At 38.8% G+C, this 21,209-nt stretch overlaps 1 non-coding gene across 1 annotated transcript; it reads left to right on the top strand.

Annotated features, from left to right (window-relative positions):
- Nucleotides 1-1,620: 1,620 nt before the first annotated feature.
- Nucleotides 1,621-1,693, top strand: TRNAA-AGC (transfer RNA alanine (anticodon AGC)). The gene has a single exon. It is a non-coding gene; the product is annotated as a tRNA-Ala (tRNA).
- The last annotated feature ends 19,516 nt before the right edge of the window (nt 1,694-21,209 follow it).

Below are 21,209 nucleotides of genomic sequence, written 5' to 3' on the forward strand. Positions count from 1 at the left end.
TATGTTGAGAAGTAGTTTAAAGTATCCTCTTTCAAATAAAATTTTTTATGTTTGTTAATATTTACTTTTGTGTCTTTATTTCACGAACGGGTACTACTTTCCGGATGACCCTCGTATATCCATATATATCCTTGTAAATGTATGCATGTGTATGAATATATATATATATATACAAATATATATATATGCATATATATACATACATACATATATATATATATATATATATATACAAATATATATATATACATACATACATACATATATATATATATATATATATATATATATATATATATATATATATATATATATATATATATGTGTGTGTGTGTGTGTGTATACACTCACGCAAACAATCAAACACATTTCCTTGTAACAACCCCACTTAAGCCGCCTGCGGTGGAAATGTGGATACCGGTGTTCTAGCCTGTTAATGTTTCCTCCCACGTCTGCGTGCGCAAATGATTATGCTGTCGTCTCCGTTTGCACTCCCCTCTTGCGCGGGACATTCCTTCCCTCAAGAGAGCTACCCTTTCCCCGTAGGCCGGACCTTCGCCCCTTCCCCCTCCTCATTCCGCCCCCGCACTTAGACGCCTACCGTCGTTATCTTCACTTTTGGGAGAGTGCTTCCACTCCGACCTGAGAAACCAACCTCCCGACCTTCCCTCCCCCGTGCCCAAGAGCACTCCCTACCTCCTCTTCTCTTGCACCCACGCGCGCTTCCCGTCTCAATCTGCACCTTCCTCCCCCGCCCCCTCCCCCCAAGACGCCCCGTGGGCGCACCTTTAAAATCTCCGTCACAGCCGCTGTCGGCCATCTTCCGACCAGCAACGCCGGACGCATTATGATGGCGTCTGAGCCATACATACCTTATAATTTTTTCGTGTGCATATTTTTGTATGCTCACGTGTTCGTTCTTAAGATTTCGAAACGTGGAACTTCAATTATCATAGAAATTGCGAACAATGACGCTGCGGTATTTGAAAGCTTGGCTCCATCAGGCCCCACTTCAATAATTTTCTTGTGCCTACGCAGATTAGTGATTAAATACGTACTGCGTTTTGATAATTCAAAGAAATATGGTAACGAATTCACTTATCGGCATACATACATAATACCCCGCAAGCCGCCGTAAGGGTGTGTGGCGGGTGGTGTTAGGTCACCACTAGTAAAAAAAGACAATACCGCATGCAAAAACAATAACATGGAAAAATACACCCACAACGGCGTACACACTCATGCAAAAATGCGAGGACACTGTGAAAGGCAGGAAATGCGACCCGACGTTGCATTTTTATTTATACTCGTGGCATTATTGTTCTTTGAGTATATACGAGGTATTATTAGGTAATCTACCGGTTAAGGTAGGTTTTTGGATGGAAAAAGCTATTAAATAAAACATTTTGTGGCTCCTAACAAAACTTATAATCCAGCATCCTACTCTATATCAGGTCCCTCTTCATCCCTGATAGGAAACAAATAAATCCTTACCTTTTTTTACCAACCATTATGAAAAATTTGTCCTTAGTTAATATCATTTCATGAATCTCCCAAAAGTTCACCCCTTAGCCAGCCGTAATCGATAAGAAGTTACTTAGTTCTGGTCTTGCTAATAACGGGGGCGTAGCTCAGATGGTAGAGCGCTCGCTTAGCATGCGAGAGGTACCAGGATCGATACCTGGCGCCTCCAAAAATTTTGGTTATCGTTATTATATTACTCCCAAGGCGGGCTTGAAAAATTCCAGTCGATTGTATTTGCTTTCCTATTTGATTTGCCGTTGATAGCTTAAGCTGGGTGATCTTCTTAATATCACTTTGGTAAATTGATGGTTTTTGTCAGTATTTATGGCATTGTTTATTTTAGGGTCTAGCTTTGGAAGTGGCGCCGTACGTAGGCATAATATTTAAGAAGTCGATGGATGATCACAAGAGTCCCAGAGATTGAAAAACGGCTACCGTAACACCAATATTCAAAACCGAGGAAAAGGAGGAACAGAACAAATACAGACCCATTTCCCTTACACCCATTTAATGCCAGAATATGGAACTTGTAGTTACTAGTTCAAACATGAGACACCTCGATAATCAGAAGTTATGAATGAAAAATCACCAAGGTTTTCGAAAAGGTAGATCCCGCGAGACACAACTTGCGAATTTTCTTTATGATATTCTTACTTCGGGAGAGAGTAATGTTCCAGTGGACGCAATTTTTCTGGATTTTAAGAAAACCTTCGACGATATACCTCATAGTAATCTACTCGCAAAGCTAGAAGCATATAGCATGAATAAAAATATCCGGTGCAAGATTAAAGGCTTTATGAATGGTCAGTTTCAAAGAGTAGTGGTAGATGGAGTCAGATGAAAGCTTGCGGTAGAAGTTACTTAGGTGTTCCTCAGGGAGAAGTTATTCCTTTATTTCTACTTTACGTTAACGATATTGACTCCGTAGTCACTAGTAAGATACGTTTGTTTGCCGACGATGCAGTGGTTTACCGTGATCTTAAAGGCAGAGCAGCTTGATCAGAAGAGTTTTACGCTATACCACGCTGGTATGACACTTGGAAATTAGAATTAAACTTTAAAATGCGTTGTGATGTATTTTTGGAACAAGAGAAACTCACTCTTACGAACGCCTACTGCGTCGGGAACACCGAAATGGAATATATGGACTATAAAATACCTGGGTGAAACATGCGAGGAATACGTGGACCAGCAAGTAACAAATTAGGATTTTTTAGAAGAATACTGGGTAAATGTGATGCAAACGTAAAAGAGAAATGTTATCTGTCGCTGGTTAGGCCTCATTTAGAATATGCTGCAATTATACGAGATTTAAGGTGCCATTTTTTCCACGAAAGGTAAGAGATCAGAATAACATTCTCCTACCGCGGTAGGGTTATATTCGGGTCAAAGTTAGTCTGGTGTGTATTCACCCCCAGCAACACACCCTAGTAGTAGCTTGAGGGTACTTAAATAAACAAATTAAACTCATCCTGAGATCTTCGAAAAAGAGGATATTAAAGCTAATTATTGAGGGGTGGTTCATTTTATACCAAACTACTCTTGATAATTTTTGCATGAATGCAAGGTGTGATAAAAAAAAGACAGGAATGATTTCATAATTTAATTATTTCCACGGATACGGCTTAATCGAACTTGTCGCCCTCAAATTATATGCTTTGAATAGGGGTTCAGTATTTATCAGCATATTTGATGCCTACTATAACTATAACTCTCAAAGCCTTGTGAAGGTTTGCCAAATGTCGATAATTGATGGCCATTTTGTAGGTAGTGTCTGTTTAATTTTTGTTGACGTATTAAATCATTATTATTGCTTCAAATAGTTGTGATAAATATAAAACTTATTAGGGCTACAGCAATCGTTTCGTGCATATTTATCAGTATTTTTTTGATCATCGACGTGGTATTACATTCAGTTTACTAGGAGTACTTCTTGAATTTATGTACGACGTTTCCATCAAATTTTTTCAACTTTTTCTGAGAAAAAAGTAAAATTGTCAGAATAGTAATCTTTCTTCCTATCCTTTTGCATTCTAACGCATAGAAATGCGCCTCAAAATATTTTTCAAACTTCGTACTTTAAGTTTTTCGACATCATGGACTCATTTTATATCAACTTGCAAGGGGCACTGTTGCACGCAATGATCTTAGATCTTCAGAGTTTTCAGTAGGCCCATCCATATAAATTGGCGGAATCCTTGTCTTTTAGTCTGGAAAATCGTTTATTTTAATATAGTTAACCCGTCATTGTTATACAATCGGTTCCTGTTTTTTTCTCAACATATCACACCTATCGAATCGCTTTGGAAAGCCATTGATCGAGTGACTCTCGGGATAGTTTCGACTTCCAATAGAGTTGCGCTTTCTCGTCACCAAGCATCTTGACCCCCCATCTCCGTCCGGGTGTTCCCCCTCCACCGTTTGACATGGCACACCCCATCTACCTCTTTTCTTCCCCACCGAGGGGTCCACCGAGTTAAGTGTTTCCCTCGCGGTCTTCCCTTCGAGATATCCCTTCAAAGGGAATCTCGCCCACTTCTCCCAAAACCCTATTCCTCATTCTCCCGAAACCCTATTCCTTATTCTCCCCACCCCCTTCCCTCCTTTTACATTCCACATCGTCCCATCGCCTCCAGAAATCTTTCCGCCTAGCTTTCTCAATCACAACCGGCTCCTTTCCCCCACATGTTCCCTCCTCTCCCCGCCCCTCCCTCTCTCACCCACCCGGTCACCTCTTACCCCAAACTCTCGAAGTAGGAAGAATCGAAGAAACTTCGCCGCCCCCACAACGAGAAGTATATGGGCAGGTCACACAATATATAAGACTATGCACGCTGTTTGCTTGAAGCCGTTAAGACATCCGAAGAAGTCGTGATGGACCCAGGGACTAAGAACTGCTCTCCTGCTGACCTCGTCAAACACGATCTTAGCAATTCACCTTATAATGAACAATTTTTTCACTCCAAATAATTTTGACTTCTATGCCTTCCTTGAATTTATATTATGTTCTCTCCTCTTCTCCGTTTGCTCAACGTTCTACTCTCAATTAAAACCATATTCTCGAGCAATTCACCGCATTTCCATATGTAACATAATATTTTCTCCAGCTTCCTGAAAATTCCTGCAACGGAAATTTAGTCCTCTCCTACCTAGCCTCTGTGTTTGTACTCCTCTCCATTTTAGTATTTTACTTCTCCGGTAGATGAAATGATACAATTAAACCTGTAAAATTAAAATTGAGTGAATTTCAAAGTTTTAAGTCCATTCCATAGGAACAAGGTTTTTTTCTCCATATAGGGTGGGAAAAACGAAAAAAAAACAAAGAAATTAGACATTGCAAGTATTTTAGGTATATTTGTAGGTTTATGTGCAAAGGATATTAGGTGTATTTGTAGGTTCATTTGCAAAGGATATTAGGTGTATTTGTAGGCATATGTTTGTTGGTGGTTTGAGTGTTTACATGTGTGAGGGATGTGTGTGTTCTTGCATAAATGTATGCCATGTTTGGTTTGCGGGTGATATAACATTGTGGCTTTTGCATGCGGTTTTTTTTCTTTCTTAATTACGGGTGGTATTCTAACACCCCCCCACTACACGCCCTTGCGGTGGCTTACGGGGTATTAAGTAGATGTAGAAAAGTGCATGGCGGAAGTAAACGGAGCACCACTGCTCGAAGAAAAATGCACGGTCTAAGTACACGTTGTTTAAACTTATTTTCTCATCGTTTTAAAAGGCTAAAGCCATATATTTTAGAGAGGTCTTAATAAGAACCAACTAAATTTCAGATACTATGTACAATGAAAAGCAATAGGAGGATAAACATTCGGTTTTATTAGGAAATCTTAACCTCTTTTGAATCAAGAAGAGTAACTTAATAGAAAAAAAAGAAAAATATTTACGCGTATTACCTTTACCAATGCTTCCGCTTGTTTAAAAACGATTGGGCTAGTAATTCATAACCCAGGAGGAGTCATTTTCGAGACAAGATTTATCAAATTGTGGAAAAAAAAGATCTTTAGAAGTTGCCAAGAATGTAGATTCCATCGCGTCTAAAATACCTTAATAAAAAGTGTAGACATTATTACATTCTCAACAGTCGTTATTATTACTCACCATCTCTCCTAGGAGAAACAAATACGGGTTAATTGTGTGGGTAATTTGGGGAAAAATTAGAATTTTTTCACAGAATAATGAGGAAATATTACGAAATAGTTAAAGCACAATATTATCTTTCGCTAGTTAGACCTCGGTAAGAGTATGCTGCTAGTATATTTGAGACTAATCAAGTTGAATTGATGCCTGATTGGACCACCTGCTGAGCTGAGGAACTACATTTATTGAACGTTGTTATTATAAGCTTTGTAGCGTATCAAAATATAGCCATTTATTCCACGAGGAGTGATGGATCAGCTAATCATAGTGGCGTAAATCAATATTTTTCTTTTCTCATTTGAAGTACGTAGTCTTTTTTGTTGTCAAAGCCCAATTTACCTTAGTTGATTGTTCTTTTGTTACTGGCATCTCTTTTCCTAAGCGTAGAGAATGTATTTTACTAAGATACTGATCTGCACATAGTTGCCCATAACTCTCTCATAAGAAAAGCGTGCCAATTCCAAACCTTAGGTTTTTCAAATGATAGTTGCCTATAGCTCTGGTCGAAAGAAAAATAAACAATCAATAACGGTCTAAAAGAGCATAAAATGCAAGGATGTGAAATTTTTCGTTAAGGAGCATTTTCTTCGTCCAAGTCGGATATCTTATTACCCTCCGACTATTTGAGGCAAGACTAGCATTGTTTCCCTTGACTGAAAATGGAGTTTTAGGAGTTTTTAGAGTTTGGCCAGAAAATTAGATTGCTTTTCAGTTTAATACGCAAAATTCAAATATCCAAGAGGTAGACATAAAAGATTTTTGGCACTAAAAGTTATTTATTTATTCTTTACCGTCAAAGTTAGGAAAAAAACTTTTCTCTTTTTATATTTTCAATACGAAAGATCCACTTTCAGGAATCCATACAATATTTGTGCTACCTTATATAAATATGTAAATAATATATCACGTTTAAGGAAATATGTTTCTTTATACAAATAAAAGGGCGAATGTTTCCTTCTTTTCTCCGTGAATCACTATGAAAACACATTGCTTTTAACTATTGAAACATAAGTGTCTGCAAGAAAGCAATAGTGCCATAATAAAACGAGAAAAATTGTCCAAGTGTTCTTTTTGTATTTCGTATAATCTGACGACATAATAGGTCACAACGTTGATTTACTCCGCGTACATAGGCAAAATAATACGATGACATCATTTGTAAAATCATTGCCATATCTCTAGAAACATGACTGTCTTGGATGCTCAAATGAACCTAAAACAATGGAAAAATAACTCATTTAGGGTCTTTATTAAAAGGTTTGATTTAAAATATACTGGAAAGGATAATTTTCCGTGCATTTTTTTTCTCTTTACAGTCCATTAATCGCAGAACAAGGCCAATATTAGATTTTTTTTCTTTTTTGTGATAGAGACAAGATGGTATTTCCTTCCTCATTTTGCATATTACCGTAAGAAAGAAGGATTTCCGGAAAATATTTTTTAATATAATTGCTATGGCCATAATATGCATTTAAGTTATTTTTTCGTTTTTTTGGAAATATGAATTGCAATTGATGACTGCTTAGAAGTAACTGGTCAAAAGATGGATGAGATCGTGTTTTGTTCAGAATGAATATACTGGGTTTTATTTGATTCCTCTTATCACCGTTTAAAATCACTTGCTCCAGGTTTTGAAAAACTTTATTGAAAGAAATTAAATGTCTTCTTTGAGCATGTCTTTTACGTGCTTGCCCATAAAAATGAAAAGGTAGGTGTTGTATAAAGTTAAATTTTTATACGTGATATTTAGAATTAAAATACAGGAAATAATGCTAAAAGCTAAATTACACCGACACTTAATTATATTTCATTGTGATATGCAATCAATATTTTCAACAAGGCAAAGGGAAATAAATGAAAATGAACAAGAAACCTTTGAGCTAATGCAATAAATTTGGAAGGAATATGCGTTTTCAATGCGTAGGAAGGTGAGTTTCAAATTTTGACCTATTAGTTGTTTTTACCAGAAAAAATATTATTTTATATTAAGTGTCATTACTAACCCTTCGTAAACCTTCATACCGATTGGAATCATACATTGTTTACAACAAAACAGATTATAAAAGTATTAATCATGATGTAAAACACATTTTCAATGTCTTTAACATAAAGTAATGACGTATGCGATGTTAAACTTACGTAAGATTTTAGTGCGGAGGACAGTATTTAATTTCATTAATATAATAACACGTTCCACAATATTGCCCCCGGTAGTACCTCATGAATTCGTCCCTTACGTTTAAATTGAAAGTGATGGGTCCGATGCCGTCAAGCGAGGAGTACGCGGTAACTCAGTTTTCGCTATGGGCAGAAAAGCGCCGTGAATCGCATGGGAAGAGAAACGTCGCCTGTGACTACCTGGCGCCGGTCTTCGGCCACGTGTGGCGCCCTCGAGGTGGCCGGCGTGCCACCCCCTCCCCCTCCGGGACTAATGGAGGAGCAATGCCTCTCGCCTCTGGATCCGAGCCAATCCAACCGCGACTGGAACACTACGTGCTCCGCCATTGAAAGGAAAAAAAGATTGCACCACTTTTATTCCTCCACTCTCTTCCCGTCGACCTCTTGGACCTCCATTTGCACTTAAAGACGATGGCCCCACGAGCCTTTGAAACAGGACCGACAGCCTTTCTTCTCCAGAGGGCTTTCCCCCACCATCTCTTTCCCCTCTGCTCGCCCACACCATGGCCACCTCCACTCAACACGCCCTCTCACACTCACCGCTCAGAGGGAGGGACACAGAAAGCGAGTATCGACCAAGGCGACTTTGGTCGACTAAATGCTCCATATATATATATATATATATATATATATATATATATATATATATATATGTACACACAAAATACAAAACTTGGATGGCACAATAGAAATCAAAAATAAGAAGATAGATGTTCTCTTAGGCATTCGTCAGGTATATTTGTATGTATATACTATATACAAGGGTTGCTATTTATATTTTCAGCCTAATAATGAAAAGACAGTAATTTATTGTTGAAAATGGCCTTTTTGTTTTTCGAAGTATTCTCCATAATTATCCTCACACTTTCGTATGCGCTCGAACCAATTTTCGTGATACTTTTTCCACTCCGATTGAAGTACCTCCAAACCATGGTTTTTGAATGCATGAACGGCTTACTCAGGTGCCTAAAAATGTTGGCCAGGCAATTTTTTCTTAATAATCGGGAATAAAAAGAATTCATTTGGTGCTAAATCAGGGCTGTACGGAGGACGAACCATCAATTCGACGTTTTGGTCAGTCAAATAGGTAGTTGTTTCAACCAATCTGTGAGAGCTTGCGTTGTCATGATGAAGCATGATCCTTCGTTGCCGCTTCTTTTGCCGTAATTCTCCAAGCACTTCTGGCAAAAAAATACTCGTGTACCATTCAGAATTCACGGATCTACGTTGCTCTAATGGTATGGCTGCCACATGCCCCGTTATTTCGAAGTAACAGGCGATCATTTACTTCGATGTGCTTCGTGCACGAATCCAAGATTCGTCATCTGTGTACGAGAGACCTCGTAGATCATAGCTTTTGATGCACCACGATTGTATTTGTTGAGCATTTCTTTGCACCAGTTGGCACGAGCATCTTTTTGAGCTTTTGACAAACTATGCGGGATCCAACGCGAACATTTTTTTTAACAGCTAACTGTTCATTCAATATCTTATTGATGCTGGTCATACTAACCCCCAACGGATGCCTCAATCTCACATGACGATCTTTCTTTACTAGTTCCTGCACAGCCTCAATGCTTTCTGACACAACAACTGATTTTGGACGACCTTCACGAATTTCGTCACTAAGCGAATGGCGGCCATGATGGAATTCGTTATACTAGCGTTTCACCGTGGCCAAGGAGGGGGCATCATCGCCAAAGGTGGAAGTGAGTTGATCGATGCACTCCTGTCTTGATAATTCACGTAGAAAGTCGTAACAAACCATTGCACGAAAATGTCCGCGAGTTAACTTGTGTATGCACTGGTAGAGGGGCTAATGCAGAAGGAGGTTTTGTTAAGGCGCTGTGATTGCCGATGCTGAATTTGAGTGGTATGGTACACTACCCGATGGAGAAGGAAGAACCGAGTTTACAGTTATGTTGATGGATTATGTTGCGGGATGTTCATGATGGAGTACCGTGGGATGGGATAAAATTGTAATTTGAAAAGGGAGGCAAGGAGTAATGAAGATGGGACAAATTTTACATTTGGCCTGTAGCAGGGTACTGGTGTGGATTTTTAAATGTCAGAGGATTTATCTAGAGCGCGTCCGAAAACGAAAAAATTATTTTCTTTCTTCTGTTTGTGCAAGGGGAAAAAAAGGTGATGAGCAACTGAAAAGGGAAGAACTTTTGCAAGTCCATATCCCTCCAGTTACTTGTTAGGGTGCATGTGAGTCGGTTGTGGTTCGGAGAGATGATGAGGGTTAATGTGTGATGTAATAAATGACGGAAAAAGTGAGTTCATTATGCGCAGGGGGGAGAAGTAATTATGCATTCGTCCCCTCCTCGTCTTTCGCATCCCCATCCCTTCGCTCCCTCCCCCAACCCTGCTGCGTTCCCCCCTGTGCTCTTTTATCACCCCCTTCCCTCGACACTCCCCTGCGGAACAACCACTCCCGTCCCCCCCGTAGGGAAGTAGTCCACCAAACTGAAAGGGTGTTTGCGTTTTCGGACTCACGTGTCCCTCCCCAAATCGCTATCCCTCGTCGTCACCACGTCCGCGGGATAAACTTAATCGCGAGGGAGTGTGGAGATGACCACTCCACTCCTACCCAATGCCCTACCTCCCTCCCCCCCGCCCAATCCCCTCGTCCACCCTCCTCGTAACTGATGGTGGGAAGTTGGGCCTGGGTCTCATCTCAAAGGATGGAGTTCGGAGTTTTAAGGGGCGTGGCAGGGACTCCCAGCGGGTGCCACTACGTCCGCATTTCTCTCGCTTTGCCCGCCGTCGCGTGGGAGTTCGAAATGGGATGCCGGTTGGAAGGTCATTAAGGAAATTTTGTGATTCTATTACGCGGCTACGGACGCGGTTAACCGTTTGTTTTCGAACATTTTGTTCTCGGACGCCCATTACATTCCACTGCCTCAGTCGGGAATTGTGAGTGAGGAATGCGATAAACCACATAAGTCTTTACGCCAAACTAAATATTTTTATCTATTTTTTCGATTTTATCGACTTCATCCGTTTGATTATAAACATTAACTAAGCTTGTAAAATACTCAAATTATTAAATTAAACCATCAAGTGAGATGCAATTCATTTAAATTAGTTTTATAGGTACTGTATCCCCAAGAAATATGGAGATTTTTGGCAATAATTATTGGATAACTATTTCATAATTCAGCATTTATTTGTTGGAGAATTCAAGGGAAATAGTGAATCCTTTGAAATAGGACTCTAATGCTTGGCATTTGAAGCAGGACTTTATCCCGGAAAAGAAATTTGTTTTAGTGACCTGCGAACCACCGCTTTGGTGTGTGGCAGGGGGTGATAACACACCACCCTAATTTTGACCCGAATATGACCCTATTGCGGTCGTATGTTATTCTGATCCCATAACTTTCGTGTAAAAATGACATTTCAAATCTGTTCTTTCTTTGATCTTTCTAATTTTATTTACATGATCTCTCCTACCATAATTCGATGAAAGAAATAATATATTTTCAGTATCATTATAAAAGAGACATTCTTTAAATTTTTGCAAAAGATTTAATCTGTAATTTAACCTTCCCTCCGTGAGTGATTCTCAGGATAGCTGGTCCGATATTTTGGGAACACTACTAAATTAATGATAACAACATTTTACAATTTAGTTCCTCTACGCTGCACGCGATCCAATGCGGCAATTTCATCCAAGGCTGAAGGGAATAAACTTCTATGGTGCTCGGAAAGTGGAAATTATGCAAGTTATGCTACCCAAGGGGTCTTGATAGGCTTTTCATGACGGTGAGGTTTATGTTGATACAGGGTTCGTCCGGAAAATAAGTGTACTGAGCTCAGGAAAAAAAATTATTACACTTTTACATATCTTAAGCTAATATTCCTCAAAATAGGACCCTTGTGAGTCGATACACTTGTTCCAGCGGCGTTCCCATTCCTGGAACGCTCCCGCGAAGGCATCATCGGGAACCTCTCGAAGACTCGTCGCCGACCTCTACTCTGCCCTCCACGAATATCTTGTGCCACCGAAAGATCATGTTTCTGGACATGGCTGACTCCCCGTAAGCCTGGTTAATCATACCGACAGTTTCGGTAGACGATTTCCCAAGCTTTACCGCAAATTTGATGGAATAACGCTGCTCCAAAAACTTCGGCATCGCGTCCCGTGACGTGGGTCGAGCGTGGAGGTTCGCGTTAACAGAGCTCCTCACTACACCACAGCTCAGAGCCGACTGCCTTTTTCAGCGTCGCTTGCCAACATACCCCCCTCCAATCGCAGCCCGTCAGAGCGCTGAGGTGCTGGGTGCGCCTGGAGCGGCGCGCCCAGCCCAGGAGTCAGTACACTTATTTTCCGGACGAACCCTGTATGCGGATGATAACTCATAAAATATTAATTTTTTATGGTACTACATTCCGATCATCCTTATAAGGGATAATTTCTATTCGGATTATATTTTATGACACATAATGATTATTATTTAAATACTTCACCGATTGAAAATGGGTTTTAGATACATTTCAAAAGCCTACTTCTAAAATAATATAACTTCTTATAAATATTTTTTGCTTTTTCGAGTGAACCATGGTTTTACCCCCAACTTTCCTCATCAGTTCTACTATCCCTCTACCTGGCTGCTCTTTATCCATCGAATTTCATATCTTTCGTCCTCTTTCCTCTTCTTGCTCAAAATATTTCTCTTTAACATTCTCATGCTAGAATTCCACTCTGATACTCAATATAATATATTCATGATGACCTCATTCCCCCTTCCTCGAATTTCATTTAGGTTGGTCTCCTCCTCCCGTTTCACATTAGATTTTCTTCATAGTTTTACTCCTCTTCTAAGTTTATTACCTTATAAAACGATGGATTACATAAAAAATCCAGTTATTAACTCTAAGGTTCATTAGATAGGTGTGTGGAGCGCCCACCTAGTACTAAGCCCAGCTTCATGTGAAATTTACTCATCAGAAGAATGCAGTCATTTTCTTTTTCTGTGGCAATTACGGTTTCTCAAGAAGATATATTTTCGATCACGAAATATCGTTCTTATTGGGTGAAACTGAGGGCATCCAAAGGCATCCTACGGAGTCAAACCCTGAGGCTTCCTAATGACATTGAAAAAGACACTAAGATACCAAGGATTTCAATTTAGGAGGAAAATCTTCTCTATCCATACCTCAGCCTTTCTTGACGGTTTTTTATCAATTTAGTTTGGCAAATTTCCATGGAAGCACGCTGGAACTGTTACCTTTTCAACTGTTTCCCGCAGAGGTCTTGAAACAAGAATCTGATTCGAATGTGACAATGTTTGGGACGATTTTTAATGTGACACAAGGGCGTTTATCAATTGTCTTCTGTGTACTCACTGTAGAATGGCCGAAACGTTATTATGTAGGCTACCATTTACAGTAACTTCTGGATAAGCTGAGAATGAACACCGATACCTTAGTCAGCCTCTCGTAGCAAATTAATACCTGACAGTAGACAAAAAAGTGAAAACAAATGCATTTTCGCATACTTGCTTCCTTCCTTCAGTCCGCTCAAAAATCCTATCACTACCTAATCTTATTCCTTCCCCCAACTTGCTTACCCAATGTCCTTTCTACATTCACAGCAGGCAAAATCACATCGCCCGAAAAAATCCTTTGCATTCACCTTTCATGTCTCCTACAGATCTTTACCTACGACACTCTCTCCTCCATTTTACCCTTTGCTTCGTTCTCTTCACTCAAATCTCAAAAGTCTCCTGCATACTTCTTTCATAGAGTTTAAAAGTTGTTTCCGCGCCGCACAATACTACCTTCAATGCCTAAGCTCACTAGTAGTTTACTTAACTTACTTAATTTCCCTTTTCTGAACTGAAAACGTTTATTTTGAAAACATTTTTGTCTGAAACAATTTTCCCCATAAAAGTACTACTATGGTGATTTTTGTTCAAGACATTCCTAAGATAAGTAATCTGTTCCGCCTTCTGTGGTCTTTGCCCTCCCATTCAACTGTTAAATTTCGCTTTCTTCCTTCCTCCAAAACAACACATCATTTTTTCAAATCTTATATGGTGACATGATGTGGTTTCTCATCTTAAACGTTTCACACTCAATTTTTGATCTGCTCAGCAGTAACCCCTAGACTGATTGGCTAGTTAAAAATTGATCAACCTCAAAGGTAACTGATTTTATGAAGTCCCATCTCCAATTCATTCCATGCGTCCTCCACCATTCCTTTCACATACTATACGTTGAAAAGCACCAGTGCTGATGAACATCAATCTCTTTCCCATCTTCACAATACTGCCCAACCCGACTATTTTGTTTTCTTCCCGATCAATGCTGCTGCATTTAATTTTGTCATCCGCATTTCCTGTTTTATCCCATTGAATCAACCTTTACACATCACTAACAGTAATTGCATTATGGATCCGCATTATCCTCCAAGGAACTCTTCGAATTTAAGACGCAATTCTGAAATCTTTGGCTAGTCATAATATTGCCTAACTGAATGTATGCAAATATATTTGAATATCGATCGAATCTGAATATCTGAATCCAATGTGCATTTTCCGTGTACGAGTATGCATATGCCAAATAAGCTATTTAAACCAAGTTTTTTTGTGATTCAACCAAGTCTCCTTCTTGAACATTGCTTTCTTCCCTCGGGCATTCCATGTCCCTAAACCGTCCTCCCCTACGTTACTCCTATTCTCCTTACCCTATTCCACCATCGCATTCAACGTCTTCTATATTACCAGATGTTTTTCTCAAGGGACATTTTCATTTACGTTGTATAACTGATCTTTTTCTTTTAACTATTATTTTTCTTGAAATGCATACATGAATTTGTCTGCACTTTATTCAAAAATTCTCCTATATTATTTGGTGGAGACACTTGTGTAATAGGGCACATATACGTTAGAAAAATTTACGATGATCACAGCTAGAACAGTTTAATTTAGTTTGAGTAAACTGTTTGCATTTTTTAACTAAATCAAACACTCTTTCTTAATGGTCCATATATAATGCACTGCGATTTCTCTTGGCAAAATATCACCAGCCTAGATATTATGTGTAGCAATCACGTCCACCACGCATGGAGAATATTGCACCTGGTCCGAGCTTCTAGGATATTTGAATTTTAAACTAAACTCTACCGGTTCTTCCGTCAGGGCAAGCGCCGATTGAGAAATTTAGCAAAGGCATTTGTAGTGCAGAAGGAATGGTTCCTTAATTATCTCTTTAATAATCGTGTGTCCAATTATATTTTAGGAAAGATATGACCGCATTTAGGGTTCTACATCTACATTAATAGCCCGCGATCAACCTAAAGGTATGCAATGGTCCCCATGGAGTGCAAGCAGTAGGTGGGATTGGTAAGGGATAAGGGAAAAAGGAAAGAACGTTTGATAAAAACCTCCAGAAAACGTTTTTACTTAAATATATACTGGCCAAAAACGTAGTTCAGAGCAAGTGGCTATTTCACCCAATGAACTTGTTCTTTGCTATTAGCAAAAGAAGGGAAACAAAAGCAATTATACAGCCAATTGTTCAGGCGCTCCTGTATTGTTTTACAACACATTGTCACTTTCTGACAATCAATTACATTTTTGTCGTAATAAGGTGATTATTATCCCGCAATGTTTCTCATAAAATTAAAATTATTTTATCCATAAAATGATTACTTGGTATACATTCTGAAAATTCTCTAAAATGTTTATTACTTTTAATTCTGGAAGCGGAAACTCAATTACATACAAATATTTAGGTAATGAGTACATTTATTTTCATCATGGAACTTATAAACTATATTTCAAATTTTCCAGAATATTTCTTTTCAAGTTAAGACTCCGATGAAAAGAATGCAGTTTTTAAAAAAATAAAGTGATACCTAAAAAGTATTAGCAATATTTTATTCAGAATTTTGAGAATTCAACTTTTCCCATTGAAATCAACACTGAAAGTACCAATTTTGTTCAATTAATGATTTTCCACCTTTCCTTTCAGGTGAGCCAAACCAGATCGCTCTATCTAGATGTAGTTCTTCTTCCTTGGTAAGTAATTTTTTTGTATTTAACATTATTCCTAATTTATTTCGTGGTTAAATGTTCTTCCCGTGACTTCTAAACTTAGGTTTATTATCACGCTCAGATATGGATACTGACTGCATTCTTTTGAAGCGTGATGTTTAGCAGAAGGAAGAAAGGGGCATTTAGGGGCAAGGGATATTTATGGCAATCGTCTTTTTGCATTTGCTGATAATCCGCAATAAATTCATTTTTTTGGTGCACTATCAAAACCTTCGAGATAAATGGTAACTCATTTAAATAGTCCTTAAAAAGTCACAAATATACCACTGAATGGAAGTTAACTAACGTAACGCCCTTATTTGAAGGTGGAGACAGGAAGATGCCGAGGAAATACCTCATACGTATTTCCTTAACATGCATACAAGGTCAAGGTCATATAATTATTAGTTCAATAATAAGGCATCTGGATAGTAAGGAAATATTGATGAAAAATAAGCACGGTGTCTATCCTACGCTGTTTTTTGATGATTCCCGGATTTTGTGTCTTTAAGAATAAAGTTCCAGTGGAATTTAAGGGGATTTAAATTCTCATCTTAATTACCATTGGTTTTAATTATTCTGCATTAAATAAGAAATCATTGTTGGTGTAACGTGTACTGCAATAGGGTTCATACCAGATCCTCCTGAGGGAAATGTTTTCGGACCTCCTCCATACATTATTTACGCTAACGACATTAACTCTGTATTTAAAGGTAAAATACATTTATTTTACTCAACGCAGTGGTGCACAGAGGTATTCATATTAATATAAACTAAATGGCTCAAGCAAATGCCATTAGTACAATACAAAATCGGTAGGGAACTAAGTAAACACAATTAAAACAATAAAAAGTAGGGTATTGATAAATTTGAGGAATGGGGGTGGTTTCCTACCGAAAAATCTGCTTGAAAAATAGCTAAAAAGAATTTATATAATTAATTAATTACCAGCACACTTTGGCAGGAGGTACTATCACGCTGGAATTAGAGAGATCGAAGGTAAAGTCGGCATATTTACGACTTCCCTTTTCCGCGAACATAAGGAATCAGAATTAGCGAGCACGATATGGAGGAAAAGAATTCATCTTTTTTGCACTTTATATTGCTAAGTATTTTTCCATTAATTGATTTAATATAAATTATTGGCCTTCTCGTTACTGAGAGCTTTCTTATGCTTAGAGAAATGCATCTCACTTAGATATCGTAGCGAATGTTTCTTTAGGATTCATAATTTACATTACTTAAATTATTTTATAAATATATATTTCAACTAAAGATAAAGAAACACCTCACACCTTTCTTTCACGCCCCTCCACACACTTTAGCGACGACTTGAAAATTACCACGTAGAAGTGGAATTATTCCATTGTGATAATGCAATTAGAGGCAAATTTCCAAAATTCAAGAGGAAAACCTGTAAAATTGTGGTCAATAATATATTTTGCTTTGGTTGTCATTGCGGGAAAGACAAGGCTACTGCGGAAGTAATTTCAGGAAATCCATGCAAAACAAAATTGACAGCAGTAACACAGAAGAGGAATTGACCAGTTAAAAAAAAATGTAAATACATGTATTAGGATGATGTTGAGATAGGGAATATAGAATACATAGCGCCAGAGATATTGAGAAGAAATAGGAATATTTTATTGATATGGAAGGGTAGCGGGATTTACTGGAGCAATAATTTGAAAGTAATATACCTGTAAACTGAAGGGAAAGAGTTCAAGCGTAGCAAGGAAATAATATTGAAAAAAAATATATGGAGAAGTGAAGAAAAAGCTGATCAAAAGAACATGGTCATCGCTCAGATGCATTTGCCTCCGGAGCAAGGATATTATCGACAAGGATATTAGCTAAAATGTAGATGTGGAGAAAGATTGAGAAGTTTAAGTTGACTGAAAGGAAAACGAATGAGAAAGTACTAGACAGGAAGGGGTACGTTAGGGATTGAAGAAATATTTTCAGAGGAGGCAGGAAAGATGAAAAGAAATCGTTTTGATTGGCATTTGAGCTGTGCAATAAAGCGGACGAATTCCGCGAACATTGGGGGTGAATTGTTGCTGCGTATCGGAAGTGTTTTTTTCTTAACCCCGGGATGGAATTCGGTGTGTCGAATGTGGCGTCCGTGGGGATCCCTCTTCTGAAAAGCTCGCTAGCTCTCCTCTCTTGAGGATCTACCATGATTTCACCGGTTGCCGTTTGGAATTATAGCGTAACACAATTACGGTTACATTGACCTGTTTCATCAGCTTAATATCCAACCAATCTGGAAATTATATCTGTAGCTTTTGACCTCAACATTTTGACTGAAAAAACATTAATATTGTCGAACGTTAGGACATGAAAGAGGATGGGAAAAGTAATATGTAAGTAACTCTGAAATAATGGGAAAATTTGTATACACGCTGACGGAAGACTTACTTCATTTAAGGGTTAATTTAAATAATCAATTAGCTATTTTTTGCGAAAAAAGGAAATAAAGCTGAAACCACAACCATTTATACGACAGGCGTGATGCTTGAATATGATGGACCCTGGAACCGATACTGCGTGTTATTGGATGATGCTTTCGAAAAGCGAGGAATGTAGACAATAAGTCACCAAAATCAAAAATTCATTAAAATATTTTGGTGTTGCTTATGGCATGTCGTGCGAATTGTGTGAGAATAGCGTATAAGGTAGCTTGGCTTGGTCTAGGAGGCCCTTGCATTGGTAAAACATTTTTGTCTTACGTTAAACATTACCATAAGTCAGTAACTCTATAGAAATTTAAAGTTATTTCTTCCAATTCAGGAGAAAATATGGAGTCATTTGAGCCACGTTTAATTTTATTCTATTTATACGAGTGGTTTTGATAATATAAAATCAATACCAAGGAAAATATTCATACGAAGTAACATCTTTGTGTTCGTCTCTCATTTTTTATCAACCTCTATGTTTATTGAAAAAGAAAACTTGGTTTTTCCACATAAAATATTTATTCACGACCTAGGTTTCGACGCTCAGCGTCATCTTCAGGTCAGTAAACCTCTATGCTTACTTAATTAAATACCGTGAGGCATGGTTACATCCAGTACATACTGCATATAGGTTTGATAATGCACCAACGTGAGATGCCAGGGCGAGGTGTAGAGAAGCTATTTATATGATTGAAATACGATGAGTTCTCTCCCGTCCTATCCATTTACTCGGTGGCTGGCGATGAGAAAAACGACTCCTATTGATGCTCCCACTTTCTCGAGGGTACTCGTAGAGTCGTGGGAGAGAAGAGGTTTTGCGAGAGAGGGGATGGGGCGTTGAGGTGATTCTCAAGATTTTGAGGAAAATCGTACGTGGTTGGCAGTGAGATGGAATCAGAAAAGGTGATGTTGAGACGTCAAAGAAGGGCTAAGCTATTGAAGAAATGCTCTATGCTTGGAGGTCCATCGAGGTGGCAGGTTGATGCCTGAAGAATGAGAAAGTTAAAATTACACTTAAGGGATGTACATTTTACTGTCATGCTGACGCTATACCATTGGTAAATTTAACTACACGCGGAAATGTTAATAGGTAAAGTAACCATTTAGAAAAGTTTTTAATTTTCGATGCCTATGAATTTTTTTAATTCTAGAGCATGACATGGCGTACATAACATACATGGGTGGTCTGAAAAGTTTCCGACCTAACAAAGATACAAGGCATTTTTTTCTGAAATTTTTTCCGTGACTTGTTTATTATTTTTTAATGAGTTGGTCTTTTACCTTTTTTAGTTTTTGGTCTCAATTTATTTCTTTTAATTTCATATACTTTGTATTCCATTACATATTTTAAGTAAAATTACATGCACAATGTAATCAAGGTTAGATCACGATAGGATATCTCTTTAGCACTAAAAATAATCGAAAAGTGGCCACAGATTAATTCATAGTTTCTCGAAAGAGGGGGTATTACCTATATCATCGCTATCCATTCGGATCCGATCTCCCGCAGTCGGGCACGACAGACACGATTGGGCCGAGTCCCGTAGTTGCCAGGACTCATTGTCATTGTAGTATCCATCATAACAGCCTTGCAACAAATAATTGAGGTGATTTCAGTTTTGACTCCTATATTCCTGTTCCATTTTTTTTATTATGATAATATCACTCAATATCGCAGCTCAAGTATCGCTCAATAACTGAGGTCAGTCGGCTTTGCAGCCGCCTCCCCAAGGAACAGACTCTGCTTTCGTCTGGTGCTTACCCTTCGACCTATCTGGCCATGGGTTACTCTACCATGAAAATTATCATTGCTGCCGCCAGTGAAGCTCTAAGAGCAATCAAGCCGCCCCATCTCGTCAAGGATATAGTCCATTGGGAGATGGTTTATCTCTGTCTCATGGACGAAATATATCGCACACATTTAGCCATTCTTCTGTGATAAACCCCATAAATGAACATATTAAGTTCTAAAATATTATATCTATTAAACTCCCAACAATCTAGAGAATCTCAAAGAAAGTATTGTCTCAGGGTCCTCCTAGAGCGATTGAAGCATTGTGAATTTATTGTCTCTGGAGATGGCTAAAGGAAAACGTGCCCCCCCTTCTTCTTTTGGCGTATGAGGAGGCGGTTATTAACAGTCCTCGAGGGCTTCTGAAGTGATTGTATGGAGGGGAAAGGGTGCTCTAGAGAGATGGAGTGGGTTGATGGGGGTAAGGAGCCATCTCCAGGAGTGGGAGTGGATTGGGGAGAGGCTTGGCCGGGCCCAGGAGTGCCTCCTCCGAAACCGAGGCGGGGAATTGGGAGGGCGAGGGAGATTGGGTTTTCTTTGCTTCGAGGAGAATGGGAGTTATCACAGGGGAGTGGGTTGTTAGTGATGAATAGGCGCGGGGGGAAAGGGACTTTGTTTTCTCATCTTGATACGGATCCCCATTTCTTTCTCTGGCACGCATGGTTGGCTTTCATTCCGCGGGCCCGCCGGCGGTGACCTGCTGGCCATTTCAGGGAAGTGTGTTTTTACAATAACACACCTCTCTTTTCATCCCCCATTTACTTTCACTTTTGAATGCTATTTTTTTCGCACGAATTCACTTTGTGTGTGGCTGTTTTTCTGCAGTATGTGGAGTGAGCCGCTCGTGGTACGAGATGACTTTCTTGGGGCCTGTAAAAAAAAAGACTATATGAATTTGAAGGGTAGCAGGTGGTTAGTCCGCTTCCCCCTCCCCTCCAGTTGACCCTTTGTTTTTTCACTCATCTCAATAGTTTTGGCGTATCTTTGCTTTGACCCCTAAAGTTGCATATCAATAGATAATGAACATGCACTCCTATGTACATATAAATAATTATT

Source organism: Hetaerina americana, unplaced genomic scaffold (assembly GCF_022747635.1).
Source record: "Hetaerina americana unplaced genomic scaffold, ioHetAmer1.1.p SCAF_6, whole genome shotgun sequence".
NCBI classification, from domain to species: domain Eukaryota; kingdom Metazoa; phylum Arthropoda; class Insecta; order Odonata; family Calopterygidae; genus Hetaerina; species Hetaerina americana.